Source organism: Cryptomeria japonica, chromosome 4 (genome assembly GCF_030272615.1).
Source record: "Cryptomeria japonica chromosome 4, Sugi_1.0, whole genome shotgun sequence".
In the NCBI taxonomy this organism is placed as follows: Eukaryota; Viridiplantae; Streptophyta; class Pinopsida; order Cupressales; family Cupressaceae; genus Cryptomeria; species Cryptomeria japonica.
The window spans coordinates 256,744,342-256,760,970 of NC_081408.1; positions in this window are offsets into that span (position 1 = coordinate 256,744,342).

A 16,629-nucleotide genomic window follows, 5' to 3' on the forward strand; every position below is an offset into this window, starting at 1 on the left:
ATAGTCTAAGATTCAGTCTAGTTTCAGGAATGATCTATCCTATATAAGATGTTATCTAAGTGACTAAAATTTGATAGGTAGTTGATTGAACTAGCTGAAAGATGATCGACCAAATCATGCAACGCAAATGGCCGAGGTACACTGTCTTGATCTGTTTATGCTCAGGAAAATGATAACCAATATTATGTTTGTTGTAAGTTGTTTCTAGGCAAGTTTGACTGTTCTGTTCTGACAAAACCAGAGACTTGCACGATAGGATTTTCTGGACCAGATGACAATTTAGCAGCTACAGGATGACAATAGTTCTGTTTTGTACAAGTTGCTGCCTCGTACCGTATGACAAATGGGCATTTGCAGGACGACAAAAGACTGAGAGCAGTTCTGTTTCGTACAACACAAGATACAGAGTTAGACCATAGAATAAAATGACTCGTACGATTTAGGATTGGGTGAAGGACGACAAACCAGAAAACTCATATGACATAGGATGTGATATAGGACGATGAATTATCAGACCCGTATGACTGTTCACAGGATAGAGCCTAGAAATTTTGAGTTTTTCCGATTACTGAGTATGATAACTGAGTATGACCAATTCTGAGATGGACTGATTTTTCACCAAGATAAACTAGTTTCTGACTCAGACAGAGTTTCAACTTAAAATTGACTAGTTTCTGACATGGACAGAGTTTTGACTTAGGATGGACTAGTTTCTGACACAGATAGAGTTTTGACTTAGGATGGACTAGTTTCTGACACAAATAGAGTTTTGACTTAGGATGGACTAGTTTTTGACATGGACAGAGTTTCGACTCATTAAGTTGTTTCTGGTCTTCACTGATTTTTGGTATTTTAGTTTTTGTTTCAGGGATGAAAACAAGTAGTATGTATAGTGACTCCAATTACAACATGCAAACCCTAAGGAATCTAGTGAGGAAAGAAAACCTTTGCTTGTAGACTTAGGTACACACCCAATAGCTAATTAGAATACGACCACTAAGTCTCATGCAATGGATTCTTAATGCTGTATTATCCGACTCCAAACGCTAATGGGGGCATGAAATGACAAGTATTTTGGGAGAGTTACTATCTCTCTTGCACAAAGATAATCCCCCTTTCGGAGATGAACTGGGTAGCTTCTAATTTTAAATTGGATTTAGTCAGGGATCCATTTGGCACGTCAAGGTATAAACTCAATTAAGAGGTCTCCCAGCCTTGAAAACCAAGGTTTAATATACCCGAAGGTACGGAGGAGAACTATTCTCGAGCACTGTCGTTGACTTGATTTTCATCAAATCACATTTATTTTATAGTGGGTTGGAGTACTTGGCATCTAGCTGTTCCCACTTACGTCGTTCCCCTCACACCGATCATAACGGCTTTAAGAGTTTTTCAACCCCTCGGGAGGGCAGGCCTACTAATGATGTGCAAATCTCAAACAAAGAAAAAGCTTCAAGGGTCTGGATTTCTAATTGTCTAGAAAAAGACAAGAGCATACTCTCCTACCTCTCAGAATCTTCTAAAAGCACAAAAGACAGATTTGTTCTTTAACCAGATAGCAAGTTAGGTTCTTAAAAATGAATTTAAAGAATACACGATGTTTAGTCGATTCTCCTTTAGGCAACCTGCAAAGACAATGAATCAGTAGTCATATTGTCTTTGTGCGACAAGCATATTCTTCGACAAGTGTTCTACAAAAACTAGTTAGGCTGTAAGAAAACTCTGAGATAGACAGATAAACAGTTAGGGTCAGTCGTCAGAATAATCAATCAGAAATGAAAAAAATATGAAATTTGCCTCTTTTACTAGAAAATACAGAATCGTACGACAGGAACTTGACTCGTACGAGACAAGATTCAGTATAATAGGAAATAAGATTGTTGATGATGTCGACTCGTACGACAGAGAATTTATGCTCATACAACAGAGTATCTGCTCGTACGACAGAGGATCTACTCATACGATAGGATATTTGCAATTCGTGTGACACTTGCAGTTTGTTGTTTCAGTCTGTAAAAATTGTCGTAGGACATGTACGAACGAAAAATCAAAAAATCTGAAACTTGGAAAATAACAAAAAATAAAGCAGTCAGTCTTGGAGGCTGAAAAAATGTAGTCTTCGGGCCCCACGGCGGGCGCCAGAGATGTGTGTGTGAAAAAGTGAACCTATAGCTGCAAGCACAACACTTCAATTAAGTCATTATATGCATGGTTAGTAATCAATAATGAATAAGAAATAAACCATAGCAAAGCGACTAATTGCCTTCTAAAAGATGCGAGTATAAGATTGCTCTCAAATTTTTATAAGCAATACCAGTGACTAGACTACACCAAAATGAAGGATTTAATCTATATGATATTAAACTAAATGGATGCAAGATGGATGAATAATTCAAGCAATAATAACCAATTCAAGCAACAATGGATGCAAGCAATAATGAATGTAAAATGGATGCAAATAATCTAAAAAAGCACAATAATTTTCAATGACTCCAAAGCAAAATTAGCGTGATAATAATCTCCAAGCGTGTTCTCAAAATCTCTGGGGTGAATTGGAATGAGAGCTGAAGACTGAATTTATAGAGAATCACAAGAGAAAAAGCTCAATTTAGGATTAATTGAAATAATTGAGAAATCATGTTCAGTTAACCTTGAGATAGATTCCAATTATAGTTTAATTGAAATGCATTCAAATTAGAAGTCCAAGTTGCATTGGAAAATAATAATAAATTAATTCCATGCATATCTGATAAAAAAAGATAATTCTTTAATTTATTCAAGAAAAAGGCCTTTTCAATGCAACTGAACTTCTTTTTCTGTTTTTGAAAAGCTTTAAGTTCCAATTTTAGAGAATAATTCAATAATTCAATTAAATTGCTTTTCTGATTTCAATTTCTAAATTTAGAAAAAGAAATAATATCTCAAGTTTGATTTCTCTCTCAATTCAATTCTTTTTGTTTTATTTTTAATTCAACTCTTTGTAATAAATTAATCCTTTTGTAATAAATTAATCATTTTTGCATGATTGAATGGCAAATTTATTAATTAATTAAATATGCAAGGATATTTCATAAATTAAAATGGGATAATTGATCAAAATGATATTCTTGGAAATGATTTGATTAATTAAATAAATATTTATTTAATGTTGAGTAGTTGATTTACCATGTGATTTTTGATAATTAAAGAATTAATAATGTGCTCAAGATTAATTTAATTGCCTTTGGTTAGGACCTTGGTGATGTTGTTGAGATTAGGGGCCCATGGTTTAGATGACCAATTTTAGGGTATTATAGGTTCAGGCCACTTTGGCTATGATTCCACACTCGCATGCAAGTCCACCAAGCTTCTCCAACTACAATATCTAATTGGAGCTCCTTCTCTTGTCCCTCTAAACGTTATGCTTTAATGAATATCCTTGCAATTCCATTGTTGTGTAAGCAGAGATGTTGATGAAAATGATTGCAGAACCTTTACACCCACCAAGTGCATTTTCTTTTGCATTTCTATAGCCACTTGTGCATATCGTGGTATCATTGAATCCTGTGAGAACTCACTGAGATATAGTTTCTTTGAGTAATTTTCTGTCGAATGTTTCACTTTGCAATGAGTGTGGAGAATGTTGAAAGGATGGAAAATTCATTCGTGTGCCTACCTTAATTGTTTTTAATTATAATATCCCGCAGTCATTGTGGTTCATTAAATACAATTACTTTGATGTGCTTTGATTGATGTCTTTATGCAATTCTTTGTCATTGCCTTTAATTTAGTTATAATAATTAACTCCACCACCAACTTCTTTCTTTGCAAATAAAACTTATCGATAGAAATGATGACATTAGGAAACCAATCAAAACTAGAAGAAAAATGCCCTTTTGTTGGACAGTTTCCATAAGTTTGGAAACTTGTGAGCACATACAAACTTGTTGATGATATTCTAAGCAACTGTTAATATTGGTAAGCTTATCATCAATTTGTTTCATTTTAGAAACCAAGCCAAATGATTGATCAATTTATTTCCATCCATATGAAACTTTAGTGGTAGTTTGAGTTGCTTTGATAACTAAACAAAAATAGCAAAGATATATAACAAAGCTTTTTCATCTGTGTTTTTGTAAAGTTTCCTAAGTTGTCAGTACAATTTGTTAACAACCACCCCCTTTATTATGAAAAATGAATAATGGAACTTCTTTAACCGAGCTGGAAGAAGGTATAAGGCATCAGATTCATTGCAAACTTTTCCATGTTGGTAGTTTTGATAATATTACCAACTCATTTATGCATATTGGTCACTTATTAATGTGAAGAATCAGGTCGATAAATAGACTATAATTATTTTTCATGAAATGCATCGGTGTCTTAATGAACTCACACAACTTTGTCAATTGATCGATAGAATACTGATTGACTCATCTTGAGAGTGCATCAACTTTTCCTAAAACTTCACAAAGTTAAACAACAAGTGGAATTAATGCCTATAAACCCATTACTTGGAGTAGCATAGACTAGGTAGTTCCATGATCATTGACACAAAAGTTTAAAAATTTGTCAAATTTAAAATTGGGACTAACAAGGAGAAAGTTCTACAAGAGTATCTAGATATAAGAAAGAGATGACAGAGATGGAAGATAAAGAAAGAGAGCTTGAAGAGATTGAAGCCTTGATTGCTAGAAGATTTCCTAAAGGTGTTGGTAAGATATTTTTTATGTAACAAGATAGGACATCTTGCATCAAGGTGTCTGGAAAGAGATATAAATCCTAATAATTCATTCCATTTAATCCTAAATATTAGAAGAAGTGTTAGTATGTTGTTAATGAAGGTGTGACAAATGATGAGTCGAATAAGGGTAATTAAAGAGATGAATTTGTGTTAATTGCTATCAAGGAAGATGATCCTATAACTAAAGATTCTACAAGTTGCACCAATGAAGAGAAAGCTTTAGCTGCTAAAGTTGAGGCGAAAGATGAATGGGTAATTGATAGTGGTTTCTCTCATCATATGGCAGGTGATAAGACTAAATTTGTGAACCTGGAAAGGTATGATGGTGGTAAAGTAAGATTTGGTGATGACAAAGCTTGTGTAATCCATGGTAAGTTTCTATTTCTCTTGATGGTAAGCATAATATTGATGATGTTGTTGGTCTCAAAAAAGACACCCAAGTTCACCTACAAACTATCTATGAAATAGCCATTCTCAATCAATGAAAACCTTTAGGGCTTAGACAACATAACAAGGATAACAATCCTTCTACTCTTTAGCCTCTGCAAAACCTAGGTGGGTACACCTTTGATGCATTAAATCAGACCCATTACACACATGACATCATCAATCAAAGTAGATAGATCTCATAAGGGCTCAACAACAAGGAGGTTACTGCAGATGGGCTAGATCTACATTGATATCTCAACTAGATTGGAGCATGAGATAGGTAGAGCAAACTAAACCTACAACATAAAAGTAAATGGATATTGATTTGACTTTTGAAAAGAGGATCACAAAAAGCAACAAAAAACCAATAGATAAACCAGTGCCTTATCTGGGCAACAGAGTCATCTACAACAGACTGCAACCTGACAAGAGAAACTAGTGCACAAATCACAAGTTCCAAATCTATCAACTCTGAAATATGCCTAGCATTCACAGAGTCCTAATCGGCATCAAACTTCATCATCCAATCCACACCAAGAGTACTGATATCAATGAATTTGTTCAAAGTTTTTTATATTTTTCTCCTTAAGAAAAAGACTCAGAACAACTTCATTAGATGCCTAACAAATCATTCAAATGAGCAATCCTTGATTACTTAAATGAAATAAACACCAGCACAGTGACATAGAGACAATACAAGTCTGAGTTTAAATTCTCTAGACTGTATATTTCATTCCTCCGTCAGAAGGTTAAAAGTACTTCATATTTGACTCAGAAATTGCTAAGACAAAGGCCTATATTAATTTTGCTAGAGTTTAGCTACAAAAATTGTGTCCCCTTTTCTAGGTAGCCTTGGTATCCTTTTATAGAAATTGGGATGCAACAAGCTTTAGACCACCTAGAAGAAAAAATCTTACCCTAAAAGTCATTTAATGCAAAAGTTCCATTGCAGTTGAGGGAGAAATCTAAAATTCCTTCTGGGATGAGTGCCTCTTTAATTCACTAGGCATTCACTTGGAAAATGGTCGAAAGGGTAGGCTCCTATTACCCAAAAATGGTTGCAACAATAGACAGCTTCATAATACCAGTGGATCATCTTGTGCCAGAGAATTGATGATTTCATATCACAAAGCGGTGCACCATTGTGTTCTTTGCATATCTCCCTTTAGATCTCTTGGGTACCTCTCACCAACCCATTTTCATCTTGAAGCAATGTCATATGCAACTTGCATAGCTTTGCCGATATTTCTTTTGAATATTTAAAATTATTTGGCGCCAACAGATCAGGAGGCCTTCTCTCTGAGCACTTTGCGTTTAGTCGCCAAGTTGCAACTATTAGCCATCGAGCAACTTTTTGTTGCGACAACCATTGATCTTTGTTGATTTGCTTGACTTTCTCCTCTGACGGGCTCGACACATGGCATCCCCTGATTGCCTCTAGGGTCCCAATCCTGCCACCTCAACATGACCTAGACTCATGGACAAAATGAAACCATGACTATTCGATCAACCTTGATCTGCTCTCTTAGAGGGCCCCAGCACTCGGTCACCAAGTCGCGGCGAATAAACATCACATGTCTTCCGATCCCGATATAGTGACCACCATTCAATCAACTTAGCTGACTGTTGGATCTTTCTCAACCTTCTTGATCTTTATCTCTTTCTAAGTGGCTCTCTCTTATGCCATGGTGTCACCACGTGGCACCCTTTGATTGGCTCCAGAGTTCACAATGGGGTGCCGCTTGTCGCAAGGGTATTCATTTCAGGCTCTCCACTCTGACACCTTAGCACGACCTCTACTAACCGCCGAAATGAACCACCTACCTTAACCGCTTACATTAACTGCCGGCCATGGTTCATCGCTGGAATGGAGCTCTTCTTTGTCGCGGGGTCACGAGGGATATGCCAACTAGCAGCTTCTCATCGCGGCCTAGCGACCACCATTGGATCATCTGTGATCACCATCGATCTGCTTGACTTTCTCGCTAGTTATTTTTCCTTTCCACTGCAAAATTTGGTTGCCTCAAGATGTGTGCACGTGGGTGTGGGGTCCATCGGGTCGCTGAGCTAGGTCCTTGCCAAAAGCCCTTAAGCTTTGACACTATGAATGTGTGCGGCTTTACATTTTAATATTAAAGCACTCCTCCTCACCACCAATGTGGGATAAATGGTTTATGCCTGGCCCTTTGCTTGAAAACCCTCTGGGTCCTTTCCTCTGTCATGCAAATCTTGCCATTTTCTTTTGCCTAAAGGTTTATGAGCCTCTTCAAGAACCACACAGGGGCACTGGCAATACAGCAACCAATTGCATTTACTTGGAATTTTCGCATGAGAGGAGGATGCAAACTGGGTTTTGTTTTGTCCTTCCTTGAAATGAATCCTTATCGATCTGACCCATTAGGTAGTCCTTTGATAGCAGATGCAAAAATTAGAAATGGGCCTCCCAAATTCATCAAAATTTTATAGGTCCTAACAATGGCTTTGACTGGGGATAGTTGGACTAAAGACCAACACAAGAATTTAGAATCTTTGGCAGAGCAGACCACCCAAAAACATGACACATCTCTTAAAATATTCAATGAGATTCATTCTCCAAAATAGGGGTTCCTTATCCTACCCAAGCAGCAGGGCTCCTTATTGAAAACCACACAACTGAAAGCAAAGTGACTATACAAGATGTACAAACATACTTACAAATGATTATAAACTTGTTCCAAAAAATCTCAGCGTTTACCTCTATCAAAAAATTGATTCTCATCACCTAATGTCATGATCCAAACAAAAGCACCTTTCAACAACAATTGAGCATAATCCTTATAATAAACCCCTTTCATCTCATTACTACAATAGTTGGTGTGCACAACTTTTGCCTGATTTTGAACTTTATAGTCACACATTATTTTTACAAAGGTAAAATCATGAGACAAATCACTATAAAGGCCTTCCCACAAGCTGCCATACATTTCACTATCCCAATCAACTCTATCCTTTGCAAGGGCATCAGCATGTTGAAGTTCAAAAGTAAAACATTCTTTTTCACCATTTTAATTCTCATCAGCACATGCCTTGTTATCATTTAGATTCATAGAATGGGGGACATTAATAACCAATTGATACAAACAAGGAACATAAACATTTTGGTCCAGATGTGACACTTCACCATACTGATCACACTTTATATTATCCGTGTTCATCAAACTCAATATGTGAGCATTCTCAATATCCCACTCATGGAAAAGAATGCATACCTCTGGCTGAAACAAATCCTCAGCTAAGTCTTTCTCATTCAGACTTACATCCATCTGAAAAAGTTCCATTTGTGGTCTTAAATAATCATCACACAGCCCATGCCTCTTATCTTCATCATGAAGTAATTTTTTACAACACATGCTACTGCTGTTTGGAACTTCATCAGCATCAAAAACTCGTTCAATACAAGAGGAAACTACAACATTTTTCATCAATGACATCAGCACTATGAACAGTGATATCAAAGGTAAAGAACTCCATGTCCAGTTCAAATATGCCATCAACATTCACATACCTCTTCATAGTATTTCAAACCTTGAAAATATTCAAATATAGGTTCATTTAAATCTAGAAATGAAACATCATCCGCACTTTTACATATGTTCTTATCTTCAAAAATACTTTCATTTTCAGATTCATGACTGAGATATATAAGGTGATCTCGTCTTATATCATCTTCACAAGATGAATAATAAGAATCATCATAGGTATCCTCAGCTGCATGACTAACATTTATTTGTTGACCATAAGAAAATGAATAACTTGTGTCACAATCACTCTTATTTTGAAATTTATCTTCATTGCTCATTTGTATATCTTCAAAGTGCTGAAAATCAAACTCAGTGTCCTCATAATCAGCAGCACCACTCCATTCTGAAACACATTCATCACTGGGTATGCTTGTATCGAGAACACCACTAGCATCATTCACAATTTCATTTTCAGCTTTATCCAACTCAATCAAATCCTGACTTACATCATATTGCCCATCCTTGTGTGACAAAATCATGGGCTAACTGACAACTTCTTTGTTTGAACACATTGTGTCATTATCATCCTCACTTGTATAATCCACAACACTTGGTGATACCTCAATATTTGGTACTTCAACATCAAATATATTAGCAGCATGTAAAGACCAATCCTCATCCCCATCATTGTTTTCATTATCATTATCCTTTGGAGATGCATGATTAACTTCATAATTTGCAGCCACATAATTAGCATAAATGACATACAAATCAAATGGTGTATATCCTTCATATATATCTATATCTATAACAACATTGTCACAAAAATTCCCACTGATTATTCCATTACTACTGTAAGAGACAACTGACATTGACAAAAAAGATTCTTGGCAAAGAATCTTTTGCTCAGCTTCACATGGTGTTTCACCATTGAAGATGTTTTGACAAGAAGTAGCAGCAGACGAAAATCTCTTTGAGATCTCAAATTTTAAATTATTTTCAATGTCCCTAGCTATTTTAAAATCTTCATGCAAAGTTTTGGGTTCCTTGTCTCTTAATAAGAAACCTGTCTTCTTGTCAAAAGTACTCATATAAATCTCCAAGAATGCTCCATCATTAAACTTATACTTGCTGGAAATATTAGACAATATTTATAAAAATCTAATATTAAATGTCGGTACCAATTCATCTTCCCTAATTTGTATGTACATGAATCCTCTCAGCATATCATAATCACTCACCTTTTTAGCGAATTGGGCCATAAAGTTAGCTGTTAATTCATCCCATGAGGAAATACAATTTGCTGGAAAAAAAGGGAACCAATCCATTGCATCCTCTTTCAGTGACTGGACAAATAATTTCATGCACACATCCTCTTGACAAACTTCAAAATCTCAAATCAAGTCTGAAAAGCGTTTCAAATGTAGATGTGTTGATTTTGATTTCTTCCCACTAAATATTGGCAAATACTTTCTAATTTTTGTGGGGATGGGATTTGGGTAACCCAAAATATCTTCAAAGTTCAAAGCAGCATAATGGTTTATTTTAAAACCTCTCTTATAACATGGTTGTGACATTTCACTAGGCATGGTTGTATGTGGAAATATACCAGGCAGAAAAACTTCACTACACATTTCTACTTGCTTCCACAAAGAATTGTACAACCTTGTGTAGAATAACTAAAAAATTCAAGCACATATCATCATACTGATCTATCCATAACATTGCTTGACATAAAGTTTCTCCAAATTTGCATACTACAACAGAACATATATGCTGAAAACTTCAGCAAAATAGATATGCAAATAGACTTGTAATTCCTCTTTTTCCCTCTTTACTAGTGTTGTTCACTTAGTGGGAGAACTATTTTACTCATTCAAATTTTCAAAAGAAAATAATTTGTATTGAAACCTTTGAAAGTACCTGGATATTTGTAGATATAAAACTTGTATTTGGTGAGATCTTTCTCAGATCTTCTAACATCATACACTAATCTTCATATAGAGTTGCCACCTCCTTCACGAAGGAAAATATCTTCAATAAATTTTTTGGGATCTTCAATCATAGAACCCCAAACACTTGCTAAACCTTTTCTCTAAGTTCACCAAATTTCTTAAAACTTTCACAATAATGCACACTGGTGCAAAGATCTTTTAGAGTCACCACTCACTGCTGCGAGAATTTATAAAATCATTTATAGAACATGAACATATTCGGACTTACACAAAGATAAAAGGATAACAAAGTTTCAACACTTGGCACACAGCACTACCAGGCAAATAACTATAGATCTGAAAAAACTTTCAGATTTACAACACTTTTATGACTCTTTCCTCAAATGGACATGTCTGGACTAACTGGCCTTAATTGTTAAAATACAAAGAGTGTCTCAATTTGAATCCAATCAACACATGTTGTAGCTTGTTCCCTAGCAGAGTTGCCATTTTGTTGGTCTCAAAAAAGACACCCAAGTTCACCTACAAACTATCTATGAAATATCCAATCTCAATCAATGAAAAGCTTTAGGGCTTGGACAACATAACAAGGATAACAATCCTTCTACTCTTCAGGATCTACAAAACCTAGGTGGGTATACCTTTGATGTATTAAATCAGACCCATTACAAACATGACAACATCAATCAAAGTAGATAGATCTCATAAGGGCTCAACAACAAGGAGGTTACTAGAGATGGGTTAGATCTACATTGATATCTCAGCTAGATTGGAGCATGAGATAGGTGGAATAAACTAAACCTACAACATAAAAGTAAATGGATATTGATTTGACTTTTGAAAAGAGGATCACAAAATGCAACAAAAAACCAACAGATAAACCAGTGCCTTATCTGGGCAACATAGTCATCTACAACAGACTACAATCTGACAAGAGAAACTAGCACAAAAATCACAAGTTCTTGATCTATCAACTCCGAAATATGCTTGACATACATAGAGTCCTAATCTGCATTAGACTTCATCATCCAATCCACACCAAAAGTACTGATATCAATGACCTTGTTCAAAGTATTTTATATTTTTCTCCTTAAGAAAAAGACTTAGAACAACTTCATTAGATGCCTAACAAATCATTCAAATGAGCAATCCTTGATTACTTAAATGAAATAAACACTAGCATAGTAACATAGAGACCATTAAAGTTTGAGTTTAAATTCTTTGGACTATATATTTCATTCCTTTGTCAGAAGGTTACAAGTACTTCATATTCGACTCAGAAATTGCTAAGACAAAGGCCTGTTTTAATTTTTCCAGAGTTGAGCTACAATCCCCTTTTCTAGGTAGCCTTGGTATCCTTTTATAGAAATCAGGATGCAACAAGCTTTAGACCACCTAGAAGAAAAAATCTTACCCTAACAGTCATTTAATGCAAAATTTCTATTGCAGTTGAGGGAGAAATCTAACATTCCTTCTGGGATGCGTGCCTCATTAATCCATTGGGCATTCACTTGGAAAATGGCCGAAAGGGTAGGCTCCTATTACCCAAAAATGGTTGCAACAACCAACAACTTCATAATGTCGATGGATCATCTTGTTCTAGAGCATTGATGAGTTCATATCACAGAGTAGTGCACCATTGTGTTCTTTGCATATCTCCTTGTAGATCTCCTGGGTACCTCTCACCAACCCATTTTCATCTTGAAGCAATGTCATATGCAACTTACATAGCTTTGTCGATATTTCTTTTGAATATTTAAAATTCTTTGGTGCCAATGGATCATAAGGCCTTCTCTCTGAGCACTTTGCCTTTAGTTGCTAAGGCATGACTATTAGCCATCAAGCAAATTTTTGTTGAAACTTGGTGACAAGCATTGATCTTTGTTGATCTTCTTAACTTTCTCCTCTGACAGGCCCGACACGTGGCATCCCTTGATTGCCTCTGGGGTCCCAGTCCTTTTGCCTTAGCATGGCCTGGACTCATGCCCGAAATGAAACCACAATCGTCTAATCAACCTTGATCTACTCTCTTAGCAAGCCCCAGCACTCAGTCACCAAGTCGCGATGAATAAACATCGCACATCTTTCGATCACGATATAATGAGTATTGTTCGATCAACTCGACTGACCGTTGGATCTTTCTCAACCTTCTTGATCCATATCTCTTTCTGAGTGGCTCTCTTATGCCATGGTGTCACCACATGGCACCCTTTGATTGGCTCGAGAGTTCACAATAGGATGCCACTTGTCGTGAGGGTATTCATTCTAGGCTCTCCACTCTGACACCTTAGCACGACCTCTACTAATTGTCAGAATGAAGCGCCTGCCTTAACCGCTTGCATTTATTGCTGGCCATGGTTCACCGCTAGAATGGAGCTCTTCTTTGTCACGGGGTCCCGAGGGATATGCCAACTAGCAGTTTCTCATCGCAACCTAGCGACTATCGTTGGATCATCTACGATCACCATCGATCTGCCTGACTTGCTCGCTAGTTATTTTGCCTTTTTGCTGCAAAATTTGGTTGCCTTGAGATGCGTGCACGTGGGGTCCACTAGGCCACTGAGCTAGCTCCTTGTCAAAATCCCTTAATCTTTGACACTATGAATGTGTGCGGCTTTAAATTTTAATATTAAAACGCTCCTCCCCACCACCAATGTGGGATAAATGGTTTACGCCTAGCCCTTTGCTTGAAAACCCTTTGGGTCCTTTCCTCTATCACACGACTACTGCCATTTGATTTTGCCTGAAGGTTTCTTAGCCTCTTCAAGAACCACGTAGGGGCACTGGCAATACACCAAGCAATTGCATTTACTTGGAATTTTGGCATGAGGGGAGGATGCAAATTGGGTTTTATTTTGTCCTTCCTTGAAATGAATCCTTATCGATCTGACCCATTAGGTAGTCCTTTGATAGCAAATGCAAAACTTAGAAATGGGCCTCCCAAATTCATCAAAATTTTATAGGTCCCAATAGATGTGTTGTATGTTGAAGATATAAAGCACAATCTTTTGAGTGTTAGTCTGATGGTTGATAAGAAATATAACCTGCAATTCAATAATGAGAAATATGAGATCTTGAGTAGCTCCAGGACTGAGATTGCATCGGGGATAGAGATTAAAGGTAATATCTTTCACTTGAATGCTGGTGGTTAGAGTTGTCTAATTTCTCATATTGATGAAATTTGGTTATGGCATAAAAGGACGTGTCATGTAAAATTTGATTGTATGGTTAAGATAAGTTCTACTCAGGCAGTGAGAGATCTACCAAAGTTAATAAAGCCCTCTAATCTAGTATGTAAGGAATTTCAATTGGGGAAGCAGACAAGAGTTACTTATAAGAGAAAAGAATATAATTATAATGGATTTTTGGATCTTGTGCATATTGATATGTGAGGTCCTTCTAGAGTGAGAAGCTTGCAAGGTGACAGGTATTTCATGTTGCTAATTGATGACTATTCAAGGATGATGTGGGATACCTTCTTAAGGGAGAAATCTGAAGCATTGAAGAAGTTCAAGATTTTAAAGGCTAGAGTTGAAACTAAGACTGGAATGAAGTTAAAGTGTCAAAGATATGATAGAGGTGGAGAATTCACTTTCGGTGAGTTTAAAGAATAATGTGAAGGGTGTGGAGTTAAGAGATAGTTATCTACTCCTAGAACTCCGCAATAGAATGGTGTTGTAAAGAGGAAGAATAGAACAGTTCAAGAAGCTACTAGAAGCATGATACTTGAAGGAAATATTCCACATATATTTTGGAGATAAGTTGTGAGTACTGCAGTATAAACTCTTCACTGAGTAAATGTGAAAGGTGATACTAGTAAGACTCCTTATGAGTTATGGTTTGGTCATGCTCCTACTGTTAGATATTTTAGAACTTTTTGGTAGTAAATGCTATATCAAAAGAGATGAAGATCTTGGAAAGTTTTATGCTAGATGTGACGAAGGAATATTTCTTGGTTATTCTACTAAAAGTAAGGCCTATTGGTGTTATAATAAAAGATTAAGAAAAATGGTGAAAGTGCTAATGTGAAGGTTGATGAAGTAAATGTGAGACAAATTAGATCTTGCAGATATGATTCTGATGATTAGGATGCTAGTTTAGATAACGGAAAGCCAATGCAAAAATAAGTTCAGGTTGATCCGAAAAAGATAGAGAATTAAGGAGAAGTTGCAAATACAAATGCAGAAGAAAGAGTTCAAGAACCTGAAATTCAAGAAAATCCTAAAACTCCCAGGTATGTAAGATTAAATCATTCAAAAAATCAGATTATTGGTGACAAGAATAAAGGTGTGATGACTAGGAGAAGATGTTTTGAAGAAATTTGTTGCACTTCTAAGATTGAGCCTAAAAGTGTTGATGAAGCTTGTAAAGATGAAAATTGGATTAAAGCTAATGTAAGAAGAACTAAATTAGATTGAGAAAAATAATACATGGATTTTTGTTCCTATAGCTAGGAATAAAAAATGTAAATGGAACTAAATAGGTATTCTAGAATAAGTTGAATGAAAAGAGTGAAGTTGTCCGAAATAAAGCAAGACTTGTTTGTAAAGGTTATTCATAGATGGAAGGAATTGACTATGAGGAGACTTTTTCTCCAGTGGCTAGAATTGAATCTGTTAGATTATTTATTGCCTATGTTGCTCACAAAGATTTTAAGGTTTATCAGATGGATGTCAAATCAACCTTTCTTAATAGAGAATTGGAAGAAGAAGTCTACATTGAGCAACCAAATGGATTTCAACTAACAAATGAAAATGACATGGTTTGTTGGTTGAAGAAAATATTTTATGGATTAAAGAAATCCCCTAGAGCTGGTATGCCAGATTGGATAAGTATTTGATGAATCTTGGATTCAATAAAGGTATTGTTGATAGTAATCTTTATTTCAAGATTGATGAGAATAATATTTTGATTGTTGAAGTTTTTGTTGATGACATTATCTTTGGAGGAAATGATTGCCTATGTAAGAGATTTGTTGAAGAGATGTAAAATTAATTTGAGATGTCTATGACTAGTGAAATAAAATTCTTTTTGGGATTGCAAATTACTGAGTTGGATAAAGGTATTTTCATATCTCAGCCTAAGTATGTGAAGGAATTGTTGAAGAAATTTTTTTTTGAGGATTCTAAACCTATTGGTACACCTATGGTGATTGGATGTAAGTTGACAAAGGATGTGATAGGCCCTAAAATTATGTTTTGCAAAATTTTTGTCATTCAGGTTTCATTTTGCCTTTTCTCAAGTTTTCAGGGTTTAGGGCTTTAGGGGTTGCTCCCTTTTGATTAAGTCTTGGTATAAAGGAAAATCTTTAGGCCTTTTTATATTCTATCATTACCTTTTTCTTACTTAAGGCCGAGGGTTACACTCTGTTGGCGGGGCCATTTTGTTCCGTAAAGCATTAAGTCATGTTAGACCAGTCTATGAAATGATTTACCTAAATTGCATAAATTTTTCCTATAGTTGGTCTCCCATTAAATATTTGCACCTGTGCTTATATTTTCCTAAGTCTGAAATTTCCAAATATTTCGACAGGTTGTTAAAGACAAAATGAATATGATGGTCCATGCTTCCCCATGGTAAAAAATACAAGGATGATAAACACTGTGGGATCATGAGATGATGCCATGTGTCTTCAGTGGAAACTAACAAGGTTGGTAGTATAGCCGGTTGAAGTTTTGTGTTACCGGTTCTTAGGAAGTAAAGGTTGGTTTACTAATAATCCTATCAATTTGCATGTGTTCCAAATGAACGACGATCTTATGTCTTGAGGTAAAAGGTGCCCGAATTTTAAATTTTGGGGGAGTTAATAGGCACTTTGCAAAGTAGTAAAGAATGAACAAATCCGACAACCCTCGTATCCCTGTCGTGGAAGTTGCAAGAAAGTTACGGACCGTGGCATCATGAGATGATGCCATGTGTCCCAGGGTGACCAGAAAGACATGGTGGGGTTACTAACACAGTTTTGTTGAAACATGATGTGGTGCTGATTAGTCGTGACTTCGTGGGTCTGCGGATACATATGGAA